General features: G+C 48.5%; 1 protein-coding gene across 3 annotated transcripts in view; it reads right to left on the reverse strand.

Moving 5' to 3' along the window:
* PTPN3 (protein tyrosine phosphatase non-receptor type 3) overlaps window positions 1–5,813 on the reverse strand; it is a 100,224-nt gene extending 94,411 nt beyond the window's left edge. For all 3 annotated transcript variants that reach the window (XM_024753689.1, XM_024753688.1, XM_024753690.1), the window contains exon 1: window positions 5,751–5,813. The gene's annotated coding sequence lies outside the window, so the exon portion shown is untranslated. The remainder of the gene's footprint in view (window positions 1–5,750) is intronic.
* Between the last annotated feature and the right edge of the window lie 7,713 nt (window positions 5,814–13,526).

Here is a 13,526-nt window from a genome sequence, read left to right on the forward strand (position 1 = left end):
AGTTTTCTCCCAAACGGCTCCTCCACAGCAAAACCCTATTAAAAGTCATGAAACAGGCCTCAACAAGGCCCAGCTGCCAAGAACCCTTTCCCTCCCCTCCTTTGACGGGGCTCCCTTCCAAGCCCAGTCTTCCCACATCAAATCACCAGTTTCCACCATCACCTCCAAGAGGAGGCCGAGACTTGCCTCCTTACCCTTCAGCCCACATCCTGAGGAGGCCCAGCAGGGCCCTGGGGATGGAGCTGAGGAAGAGAAGGTCTCTGCCCTGGGGATGCTCACAAGGGGGAGCCCGACACCGAACATGTACCCCTTTAATGGGGAAACGTTCTCAACCCCCCATATATTCATTCACCTGGACCTATATGGTAACTCTTAAGAAACTAAAGCCTTTCTTAGTCTTTGAAAATGTCTTTTAGTAGCAAATAATCACTGCAACAAGGGAATCTGCCTTATGATCGAAAAAATTTAAGATTAACTTTGTATAAAACAGAAAACCTTAAAATTACAACACAAAAATTTTAAATTCCTGCATTATTTATAGACCAAAAACACTTTATTTGTGATACACACTTTGTCACACACAGATCTATTCTGGAGTCCAGCTACTCAACATGTGGTCTCTGGCCAGTCTCAACACCACCTGGGGGGCCTGTTAGGGATGCAGAAGGCAGGGCCCACCCCCTAGGCCCCTCGAATCAGAATCTGCATGTTAGCACTAAAGCTTGGGAAGCCCTGGCTTAGAGCATATCACCAGCAGGGTGAGGGGGAGAGACAGGGGAAAGCAATGCCGGATGGAGCCAGGCGACATGGGACCCGCAGAGAAGAGGTGATCTTAGTGCTTCTGCAGGGAACACTTTCTGGCAACAACATGAAGCAGGTATAAATGTTAGGGACCCACTGCGGAGAGAGGCAAATGGGAGAAGTGTGTGAACCCACCCAGTTTTAGTGGGGGGAAGGAGGGGCAGGTTGGAGGAGGGGCTGAGGTGTGATGGGAGGGATTTGTTCAGTGCAGCTGTAGGAGTGAAGGGAGACCCTGGGGTTTCTATGCTGGAAGACACGTCACTTACAGAGAGAACATTTTTAAGGAGGAAGGTGCAGAGCTCTGCTTTGGACATGCACATGCAGAAGAGGGACCTGGGGACACTCAGGGGGAGATGTTCAGATGTGATACACACAGAGATGACCAGGCTGGAGCAGACCTGTGAGCCCCTGATGATGGGATAAGGTGTGCTCACCCAGGAAGGCCTGCAGGACGACAGAACAGAGGGAAAAGGAGCCAGAGAGCAGAGGATGAGCCAGGGTGGGTGGGGAGGCAGGAGGGGAGCTGCATCACAGAAGCCCCAGCAGGGGGGCATCGGCACAAAGACCAAATGGTCTGAGTGATGAAATGCCACTGATCTTGACAAGTGAGCGGTTCCTGGCCATCACAGCAAGGGCAGTGTTGCTCAAGGGGCAGGTGGGGAAGCCTGGGGACAATGGGCTGGGGGATGCAGGCGATAGATAAAGCTGAGACTGCTAGATAAATAAATGCCTAAACATCTCACCTGAGGTTGCAAGCCCCCTTTAATCAGAATTGTGTCCTTCGGTACACCCATGTTCATAGAAGCTACTTGCAGTAGCCAAAAGGTGGAAGCAACCTAGGCATCCATTGACAGATGACTGAATAACAAAATGTTGTATGTACGTTCAATGGAGCATTACTCAGCCTTAAAAAGGAAAAAAATTCTGACACGTGACAACATGGATGAACCTGGAGGACATCATGCTAAGTGAAATAAGCCAATCACAAAACGGCAAGTACTGCATGATTCCAGTTATATGACGTACCTAGAGTAGACAAAATTATAGAGACAGAAAGTAGAGGGTGGCTGCCAGGGATGGGGTGGGGGGTCGGGGAGGGAATGGGGAGTTAGTATTCAGTGGGTAGAGTTTCAGTTTTGTAAGATGAAGAGAGTTCTGTGGATGCATGGTGGTGACGGTAGCACACAAGTGTGACTGTGCTTAATGCCACGGAACTGTATATACACTTAAAAATGGTTAAAATGGTAAATTTTATGTTATGTGTATTTTACCACAAATAAAAAAAATATGTCTCTCTGGGACTTCCCTGCTGGCGCAGTGGTTAAGAATCCACCTGCCAATGCAGGGGACACGGGTTCGAGCCCTGGTCCGGGAAGATCCCACATGCTGCAGAGCAACTAAGCCCTTGAGCCACAACTACTGAAGCCCACATGCCCTAGAGCCCACGCGCCACAACTACTGAGCCTGCGTGCCACAACTACTGAGCACACGTGCCACAACTACTGAAGCCCGCATGCCTAGAGCCCGTGCTCCACAACAAGAGAAGCCACCACATGAGAAGCTCGCCCACTGCAATGAAGAGTAGCCCCCGCTTGCCGCAACTAGAGAAAGCCCGCGCCCAGTAGCAAAGACCCAATGCAGCCAAAAAAAAAACCCTTAAAAAAACTGTCTTTCTTTCAGCATAGGTATAGAAAACCTGAACTTCTGGAATTGAATAGCATGTCTATGTCAAGAGAGGTGAGAGCCAATCTTTTTCTGCGACTGTAAACTATTCCACCAGCAGGCTTGGCAGTGAAAGGAAGGGAGTGATGGGGCGGTGACCTAATGGTAAGGCCGGGCTGGGAGGAGGCTTTTCTTTCTTTTTTTTTGGTGATGGGAGGACAGTTTTCAACTGGAAGTGGAGAGGTAAGCCAGAGCCAGAGACACTCATTTCTCAAACTGGAAGAAAGGAAGAAAGAGAAAATGAAGGAGGGAGGAGGAAAGGTGAGGAAGCTCCCTCCAGACGGCCCTGAGCATCCCAGGGCCACAGGTGGTGGGGTCATCTGGAGAGTGGAGGGCAACAGGTAGGAGACCCAGAGAGAGTGGAGAAGCTAGGCTGGCTGGCATGGGAGCAACAGGGGAGGACAGAGGGCTGGTTGGGCAGCAAGGAGGGCCCAGCTGGGTGTAAAGCACAGAGCACACCATCTGGAACTATCACTAAGCCTGGGGCAGCGATCCTCAAAGGATGGTCCCCGGTCTCTGGACCAGCAGCATCACTGAGGAGCTTGTTAGAAATGCAAATTATGGGACTTCCCTGGCAGTCCAGTGGTTAAGACTCCGGGCTTCCACTGCAGGGGCCACAGGTTTGATCCCTGGTCGGGGAGCTAAAATCCCGCAGGCCACGTGGCCTGGCCAAAAAGTTAAAAAAAAGTGCTAAAAAAAAAAGAAATGCAAATTCTGAGGCCTCACCTGAGTCTGATTCAGACCCACTGACTCAGAAACTCTGCGGGTGGGGCATAGCAGCTTGTGTTTTAAAAGGCGATTCTGATGTGCTAAAGTTTGATAAACAGTAGTACAGAATACAGAAACTCAGTGGAAGGTATACATCATCTTCTTACATAAAAACGAAAAAAAAACAATCAGCCTAGCAGGGCTTCCCTGGTGGTGCAGTGGTTAAGAATCCACCTGCCAGTGCATGGGACACGGGATTGAGCCCTGGTCCAGGAAGATCCCACATGCCACGGAACAACTAAGCCCGTGCACCACAACTACTGAGCCTGTGCTCTAGAGCCCACGAGCCACAGCTACTGAGCCCGCATGCCACAACTACTGAAGTCCGCATGCCTAGAGCCTGAGATCCACAACAAGAGAAGCCACCGCAATGAGAAGACCGAGCACAGCAACGAACACTCAATGCAGCCAAAAATAAATTAATTTAAAAGAAAATCAGCCTAGCAACTTCTACATAAAAGAGCAAGAAATGCACAACTATTAATACTTTGATGCCAATACAGCTTATTTCTACAGTTAGACAAATGCCAAAAGATGTTAACAAAATGATAGAAATATACAGTCTATTCAATAAACTTCCTTAGATGATATCTAGAAAACACACCCAAGATCTGGGGGCTGGAAACTGTATGATTCAGGTACCAGTCCCTGCTCTGTGACTATCTGTGTGCCCTGAGCATGCCTCAGTTTCCCCACCTGTAAAGAGAGGGAGCTGGAAAAGATTCTTCTGAGGTCCTTTCCAGTTCAGACACTGTGTGACCCTCTCTGTCCTGTAAAAGGTGACCTCAAACTCAATGCTTTTACATAGCTATGCCTGGGTGGGGTGGGGGAGAACATTTTTAACCAGTAAACATAGTATCACAGTTAACCAGAAAAATTTCCAAAGTTCAGTAAGTGCTAGTATCTTGCATTCTAATAACTAGACACTCTAACTGGCTTTTCCCTTAAAGCCACCAATGCCTGGAGTTATAAAAACACTATACTGCACTGGACCATGTTCTTGAAGTCCACAGGACTAGGATGCCCCAGAAAATCTCTATACCTTCACATTTTCACCCTATAGAACAGGCATACCTCAGAGATACTGTGGGTTCCGTTCCAGAACACCGCAATAAAGCAAATATCGCAATAAAGTGAGTCACACACATTTTTTTGGTTTCCCAGTGCATATAAAAATTATGTTTGCACTATACTGCAGTTTATTAAGTGTATAACAGCATTATGTCTAAAAAACAATATACATACCTTAATTAAACATACTTTATTGCTAAAAAAAAATGCTAACCATCATTTGAGCCTTCAGTGACTCATTATCTTTTGCCAGCAGAGTGTTTGAAATATTGCGAGAATTACCAAAAGGTGACACAGAGACCCGAAGTGAGCAAACGCTGTTGGAAAAATGGCACCGAGAGACCTGATTGATGCAGGGTTGCCATAAACCTTCAATGTAAAAAACACAGTATCTGCGAAGCCCAATACAATGAGGTATGCCTACACTTTTCAATCCAGGGAGGCAGAGTTCGTGTTTTTTGCTAGGCAGAAAATGAGTTAAGGAACTGGACGAATCAGACACCAGCGCCTGCCCCCGTGACCAAGTGTCAGGCATTCAATACTGCAACTCTAGGCTTCCTGATAAATGACCCTGCATTGGCCTTGTTACCAGACTCCCTAGATGCTGGTTTCCTGCCTGATCTCTCTGCATCCAAGTCCTTCTCTGCACCTTCTAGTCATTCAATGCCCATTCTCTTGTGCCTGGGTCCCCAATGCCAGCTGCTTCCGTGCCTCTGCCAAAGACCGGCAACTCGGTTCTGATCTCAGAACTAGGGCTGGAAGAGGAACCTGGGGGTCTGTGCACGAAAGACGGGTGGAGGTGTGAGCGTGGCGGGGGCCGGGTGGGAAAGATAAGGTCTAGGGAAACTCTGGTCTCCAGCCATACCTCACTTACACACCTTGGCTCTTAAATTCCATTAAAATTGGGTCAGTAGGAAGCACAGCTGGCCTGTTTTCCCCCCTGTGCATGTATCACAAACCCCATCCCCTCTCCTCCATCCAGCCTGGGTTTGGAAGTGATGTTCCAGGCTCTCTCAGTCCCTGTGGCAGGAAGGAACAGGTGAGGGGAGGACTGAAACAAAGTGGACATAGCAGGAGAAAAGCTGGGAGGGGCACACCAAGGGAGGTGCAACCACAGAGAGGACCAAGGCCACTAATATGGACCTGGCAGGCAATGCCAGGGAGATGAGTTTCGCTTTGTCCAGGCAGAAAATTCCTACTGCTAGAGGGTTTTCTAGGCTGATCCCCAGGCACTGATCTCCAACTTCAAAGTCACATTTGGGTAGAGTGACCACATATCCTGATTTGTCCAGGATAGCCCAAGTTGAAGTTACTTGATTAGAAGCAATTATTAACAGCTCCTCATTTATTCTCAAAACGTTCTGGTTTGGATTAGAAATTCTAGTTACCTTATTCTTGGGCCCCTAGGCCTGGGAAGTCAGAGTTGCATTTGGAGAAGGCACTCTGTCAGGAGGAACGTGCAGGCTGAGTCTTGCCCCTCACCAAATGTTCTGTTCTCCACTCTAGTGTCCCTGCCAAGCCATGGCCCGGCGTCCGCTTGTATTACTGCAGAGACAGCAGGCTCACTATCCCTGGAGGAAGCCTCTGTTTCGTGGGGAAAGCTGTGTTATTAAAAAAGAATATCAGGATAGATGAATGAACAAAGAAGATGTGGTATATATATATATATATATATATACAATGGAATATTACGCAGCCATAAAAAAGAATAAAATCTTGCCATTTGTGGGAACACGGATCTAGACGAGGGGTCCGCAACCCCAAGGCTGCAGACCAGTACTGGGCCGCAGCCTGTTAGGAACCAGGCAGCACAGAAGGAGGTGAGGGGCAGGTGAGCGAGGAAAGCTCCATCTGCCACTCCCCACTGCTCCCCATCGCTCCCCACTGCTCCCCATCCCTCCCCATCGCTCCCCTTCACTCCCCATCGCTCTCCATCCCTCCCCATCGCTCCCCACTGCTCTCCTTCGCTCCCCATCCCTCCCCATCGCTCCCCTTCGCTCCCCATCCCCCCCCATTGCTCGCATTACCGCCTGAACCATTCCCACTGCCATCCATGGAAAAACTGTCTTCCACGAAACCCGTCCCTGGTGCCAAAAAGGTTGGGGACACTGAACTAGAGGGTATTATGCTAAGTGAGGTAAGCCAGACAGAGAAAGACAAATACTGTATGACTTCACTTACATGTGAAATCTAAAAAAACAGGAGAACAAATGAAACAAAACAGAAACAGACTCATAGATACAGAGGACAAACAGACGGTTACAGGGGGTTGGGGGATAGGTTGGGCAAACTAGGTGAAGGGATTAAGAAGTACAAACTTCCAGTTATAAAATACATAAGCCACAGGGATGTAATATACGGCTTAAGGAATGTAGACCACACTATGTAGTAACTTTGTATGGGGACAGATGGTTACTAGCCTTATCGTGGTGGTCATTTCATAGTGTGGGCAAATGTCGAACCACTGTGTTGTTCACCTGAAACTGACATAATATTGTATGTCAGCCACACTTCCAGTAAAAAATAAATGCATAAAAATAAAAGCAGCAAGATTCCAATCTACATACAGCAAGATGGCAACTAAATAACAACATTCTGGGCTTCCCTGGTGGCACAGGGGTTAAGAATCCGCCTGCCAATGCAAGGGGACACAGGTTCGAGGCCTGGGCCAGGAAGATCCCACATGCTGTGGAGCAACTAAGCCTGTGCGCCACAACTACTGAGCCTGCGCTCTAGAGCCTGCGAGCCACAACTACTGAGCCTGCGTGCCACAACTACTGAAGCCCGCGTGCCTAGAGCCCGTGCTCCCCAACAAGAGAAGCCACTGCAATGAGAAGCCCGCGCACGGCAACGAAGAGTAGCCCCCATTCGCCCAACTAGAGAAAGCCCGCGCGCAGCAACGAAGACCCAACGCAGCCAAAAATAAATTTAAAAAAAACAAAAAAACCCACAACATCCTTCTGCTGAAAGGAGTGGGAGTGGGGGAGACTAGACAACCTGCTGACTTTTTTCATTCAGCAAATGTTAACTGAGTGCATTTGATGTTTCAGTGGCACTGAAGACACATGGTGGGTTAAAACAGACTCAAACTGAGGAGAATTCTACCAAATAACTGGCCTGTATTCTCCAAAAATGTCAAGGTCACAAAAGACAAAGAAAGCCTGAGGAACTGCTCTAATTTAAAGGAGACCGAAGAGACATAACCACATGCAACGCACGATCTGGGGTTTTCTTTGCTACAAAGGACACTACCAAGACAACTGGCAAAGCCTGTAGGTCTGTAGATTAGATTAACAGTACTGTATCAATACTGACTTCTTGTTTAAAAAGTGTACCATAGTTATATAGGAGAATGTCATTGGTTTTAGGAAATACACTGAAGTATTTAGGGGGAAAGGAAGACTCTATAAATGACCCTCAAATGGTTTAGGAAAAAAATGTACACCCAGAGAGAAGAATAAAATAAATGTGATAAAACGGTAACATTTGACAAATCTGGGTGAAGGGTATATGGGAGTTCTCTGTTCTATTCTTGGAACTTCTCTGTAAGTCTGAATTAGGTCAAAATAAAAAGTTAAAAGAAAAAAAAAAGTCTCAAAGAAAGTGTGTGTGTGTTGTGTGCACGTGTGTTTAAAGGAAGAGAGACCCCGATTTCACAGAGCTCACAGTGTAGCTGGGGAGACGGGTGCTAATACAAATAATTACACTAATTAAGCACAAAATTGCAACTGTGAAAAGTGCTGTGAAAGGAGAGAGACCTGGGGGCCAGAATGTGAGCGTTTACAGCAGGCAGTTTTACCCACAGCAGGAAGGCGAGGGGAGGCATCTACAATCATGCAGCCAAGGCCCAAAGAATGAGTTAACTGGGGAGGAGGGGAGGAAGGTTCCAGGTTCTCACTGGCCCTGTGAGCAGAGAAAGCATGGGGACCAAAGCATGTACACCAGGGCCTGCAGGAGATGCCAACATTAGTTTTGTCTTTTATTCTAAAAGCAAAAGGAAGCAGCTTTGAAAGACCCCCTTGGCTGCAGAAGAGAACAGGCTGGCATGTGGAGTCCTCCATGGTGGTGATGGTGGTGGTGAGAGCTGCTTCCAGGAAGAACACCATGCATGATATTTCCATTGCTCCCTGACACCTTAATTTTCTACAGCAACCATGTATGAATTTGATAACCAGACCTGGGGAGGGAATGGTGGGGGGAGCAAAGCGAGCAAGACCTGAGCTCACGCTGTCATTATCTCTACTCTAGGCCCACCAGTGGTTCAGGTCAAGGGATGGCTGACAGAGCTGGTTGCTGCCTCTCCCACCAAGACCCTCAGGCCTAGACCGAGGCTGACTCACCTGAGGGAAGTAGCGTGCAGGGACCAGGTCTTCACACTCCTCTCTCTAAGTCAGACCAGTGCCTTTCGTCAACACAGCACCCAGCTGGCCACAGCCCCTTTCTGGTCCTGGACCCTGCCCCTTTGGAACGTCCCTCTAGCCCTGTGAGCCAGGCCCTCAGCCCTGCCCTGGGAGCAGGCCATCACTCACGACAGCCACTCTCAGCATCGAAGGCTAAACAAGGCGCTTGTCTGCGGGTCAGCGGCGCAAACACAAAGGGAGGGGGACCCTTTTCTGTGCCAAGTTCTACCTGAGTGGGTTTTCGGTCATCAGCTCCTTTAACGGAAACAGGTTCTATTATTATCCTCATTTTACAGTCAAGTATTTGCCTGGGGACAGACTTGAGTTCAAACCTTGGCTGTCCTCGTAGAGCAGTGTGCCCTTCCAGGAGTCATTTCATCTCTCTGAGCCTCAGTTTTCTCATCCCATCTGTAAACTGGGGCTGGTAAGTATTAGCAAGATTCTGGGGCTAGAAGGTACTATTTATTCCATTTTGAGGCTCCAAGAGGCTCAGTACAGAAAATTCAAACTACACATTGCTTAACTATTTACTAAAAGCTTGTGTATCCTGACAGTAAATCACGGGACCTGAATTTTCCAGGACTATCCCAATTTCAAATGTTCTATTCTAACTTTCCACATAAACCATCGAAATGTCTCAAAAATTCCACTCTCAGTATCCAAACAACACCTCCCAGGCCTCCTCTTGCACAAAGACGCAGCACAAACATTCTTTCTCAGACTATAGATCCCAGTCTTTGGTTCAGAAAATGTAGTCAGTGGAGCCCTGCTGGCCCCCTGAAGGAAACGGGGTCAGGGAGAAAAATCCAGGGCAGTCAGCACTCCATCAGGACTCTCAGACTTGGCTGCTTCCTGGCACATCGATGTAAACCGCAGCCAGGAGAAGCTGTATCATGATGAGAGCATCGTCCACAGAGGGACACAGACCGGGGACGTGAGCTCTGCCCCCACCTACCTACCCAGTGGCCAGTACTCAGGGAAGCAGCACGGCCAGAGAGTTGCTACAAAGATTAAAAGATTAATATTTGGAAAGCACTCAGAACGTTGCCTGGAAGCTAGTAAATGCCATATCAGTGTGTAATAACTAAAACCAGAGGTATCCCTGGCAGAAGGTGCTCATGCCTCGGAGACAGCACAGAGGCATCAGTCCTATGCAGGACAAACAAGGAGAATGGACACATACCCTGGGATGAGTGAGGCCAGGCCCCTGTACAGAGATGGGGGGGTACCCTCACTATAGGAGGTGGGTCCTGCATTAGCCAAGATCAGGAGGCTGGGCCTGGGAAGAGTCACCATTCCTGAAATACAAGGGGTCTCTTCATGCCTCTGAGTCTTTGCATCTGCCATTCTGTCTGCCCCCTGAATACCATCTTTTTCTACCTTCAAGGCTGAATTCAAATGCCAACTACTCCAACTACCCTGATGCCCGTCAGAATGAATGGCTCTCTCCATTGGGGTCTCCTGCATCTAGCTTTATCCTCTTTTAAAGCAGTTGTCAGACAGATAGATAGACAGCACATGCATGCCCACATGCGTGTACACACTCACACAGAAGTGTCACCATGTCACTGTCTTCCCAACTCCACCATGAATCCTTCCAAGACGGGTTCAGCTTTCATCTCTGTAACCCTAGGGCCTGACATATAGTATAGGCTCAGTAAAGGTCTGAATTTGCTGTTACATCTGTGCTCACAGCTGATCTTCCCCTGGAGGCGGAAGGCTATTACAGGTGCATCATGCATAACCGGAAGCTATGGAGATGCAAGATCTCTGGGTCTCGGAACCCATGACCAGATCAGATTTCAGCCAGGGACCCACCAAGCACTCCCTTTTAGTTCCCCCTCAGGCGGATGAAAGGAGATGCCTGTGAGATCACAGTCTGCAGTTGCCAGGACCCAGACCTGGGCAGAGTGGACACTGACCTGGTCTGATCTTGTCTCTGTTAGAGTTGGTCAGAAGAGCCCAGGCTTGGGAAGCTACACCAGCTGGCTGCCCCACACTCCCAGCCTGTCAACGCCAGGGGATTGCCCTCGGCATTCCAGCCCCTGCGAAGAGATGAAGAGGGTGGCCCTGCTTCCCAGGACCATTGTCTGAAGGAAGGTGAGCCCTGGGATTACAGTCAACAGGCACTTACCTACGGAGAGAGGGAAGGACCACAAATCGCAGGTCCCCCCCATCCCCCAACATGCCACAAACCCCGAGGTTGGTGGGGGGTGGGTAGGGTGCCTTGTCTTCCTGTTCCCTCCAGTCCCCAAAGTCCTCTGGTAGATTATGTCCATCCTAGAAAATGGAATTCCTCGTGTGCCTGGACCCAAAGTTCAGAAGGTCCCAGTTCATCCCTCTAGCTCCTGGTCCCACACTACCTTTGCTAGCTGAGTTTCCTCAACTGTAAGAGGAGAGAGGGAGCACACTGAAATTAAACAATGCATGCAGAACCTCCCAGATCACAGTCAACAATCAAGGAGCTGGTCTCAATCCCCTGAGACCAATTACCAGCTTGGAAGCCCAACTTCTTTCAGAGATAAGATTCATCTCTGACCAGGTTCCTGACACTTGAATGGGAATGTTAAAAGCCACCAGAATACCTTCTCTATGATAAAATGTGGAAATGGAGGGCTCAAAAAAGGATGGAGAAGCAGTGTGGGATCCTGAATTGGATTGGACTCTGTGTTAACTTAGGTTCTTTCTCCCACCCCAAGCTGTCCCTGACCTTGGCCTCCTGTGTGTCTGGCCTGGCCAAGACCTGCCCTCTCCTTGAGGAGAAGTTCTCCAGGCACCCCGGGTTCACTGGAGTCCACTGACCCACTCTGCATCCCCATCCAGCACTGCATCTGCCATGTAGAAGCAGCTCAATAAATACTTGCTGAACGGAATGCCTCAGCCACTCCAGCCACTCTGAGATGCCTTCAGTAACCTGACCTTTTACATTCCAGCTAATGTCTAATTTGCATATACGAGTTGGTTTTAGGAGACAGCAAATCACCAGGGACAAGGCAGGATCAATACAGAGTATTAGGCACGTTTTATTCTACTCTAATTCTCTGCACATTGGTATTCCATCTACTGTATGCAGGATTTATGGGAGCTTACTATAAACTAGAATATTTAACTAGAATGACCTACTCTCTGTCAGATAATAGCTTACTGTTAATTTTCAACTAGCCAGAAAGGTTTCCAGCTTCCAATCTACTTTACATCTTGATTTAATCATCAGGAACACCACCCATTTGAAAGTCTCAATACAATAAAGAGCAGCCTGATGCAGAAGAAAAAGACCTGTCCGTGGAACCAGACGACATGAGTTATATCCCAGCTACACCACATACTGTGTAATTGACTGCTCAAAGCCTCAGTTTCCTCACCTGTAAAATGGGAATAACACCAGCCTCACAGGGGAGTTGTAAAAATTAAATCAGTTGATGCACATGGATGTACTCTGTGCAGTTCTACAAGTCTATACAAAGGTTGGTTATTAGAGTAAAAACATAAGACGAAATTCTCAAACAACTCAGATAGGCTGATGACAGAAAGCATAGTGGTTCTAAAGGGGGGAGAAAGGGAAAATTTGCACCCTGCCCCCGCACAGGGAGGGACGTCGGGAAGCATTTTTGGTTGACACAACTGAGGAAAAGGGATTGCTACTGGAATCTACTGGGTAGAGACCAAAGATGCTGCTAAACATCCTACAACGCATAGAAAAGGCCCCATAACAAAGAATTATTGAACCCCAAATGCTAACATTGTGAAAGAAACCCTAATTTAAATAATCACTGAAAGCTGGGTTTGGGAGCTTTTTAGAACAGAAATCTTCCTAACTAGGCTTTACTTTCAAAGCATCATCTGCTTAAACACTTGCAAGATGGATCATCTTGCAAAACAGCTCTTTTGTAAGTCAAGCTGAACTGCCAACTTCTGGAGTTTCTGAATGTATAAAACTGCTTTTAAAGAAGGTGCTCTCCGATTACAATTCAGCTAAATTGTTTTTCCAAAGATTTCAGTAGAAGTTCTCCTGGGCACAAAGACAGGGTCTGTCAATCTGGCACTAGGCCCTGAAGATGCTTTCGTAATTCCAATTTCCTGGTGAAATGGGAGCCACGAGGGTCTCTAAACTAGTTAAATTCCCATCATGCCAACTGCTTGTTTGCTTTGGCCGGGCACGGTGCCAAACACCTCCACATAATTTATCCCACTTAATCCACCCAACAACCCAGCGAGGTGGGTATTATTACGGGCTGTTTGCAGGGGAGGAAAATGAAGATCAGAGAGGTTAGACAACTCGCCCCAAGGTCACCAGCTGGCCAAGAGGGAGCCCAACCTGAATGGAGGTCTCCAGTTTCCGAGTCACAAGCTCTTTCCACCACCTCGGAAAACCCAGGTGTCAAGTCTTCTCAACTTCCCATGAATTTTTAAGGCAACCTCAACTTCTCAGTAAGTTCAGGTTGCTGAAAACGGGAATTTCCGGGGGACTGGGCGCTCTCACATACACTCCCCCACTGCAGCTGTCTCATCGCAGGTACCTGATAAATTATTCCATATCACCCGTGGAACGGGGAGGATTTATTGGCGCTGGAGTTCGTGCCAGGCCCAGGAAATGCCATCTTTGAAAGCCGAGAGGCGAATTCGCCCTGGGAGCCGAGAAGGTCTGGCCGCCGCGCTTGGCTGGCTCCACGCGGGCTGTGCGACCCCTCGGCGGCCGGGGCAGGGGCCGCGGTCGCGGCGGCGCTGGGCCCTCCCGGATCGCCGGCCGCTGGGCCCTCCCGGATC

This window comes from Neophocaena asiaeorientalis, unplaced genomic scaffold (genome assembly GCF_003031525.2).
Source record: "Neophocaena asiaeorientalis asiaeorientalis breed wild unplaced genomic scaffold, Neophocaena_asiaeorientalis_V1.1 scaffold342, whole genome shotgun sequence".
Lineage (NCBI taxonomy): Eukaryota > Metazoa > Chordata > Mammalia > Artiodactyla > Phocoenidae > Neophocaena > Neophocaena asiaeorientalis.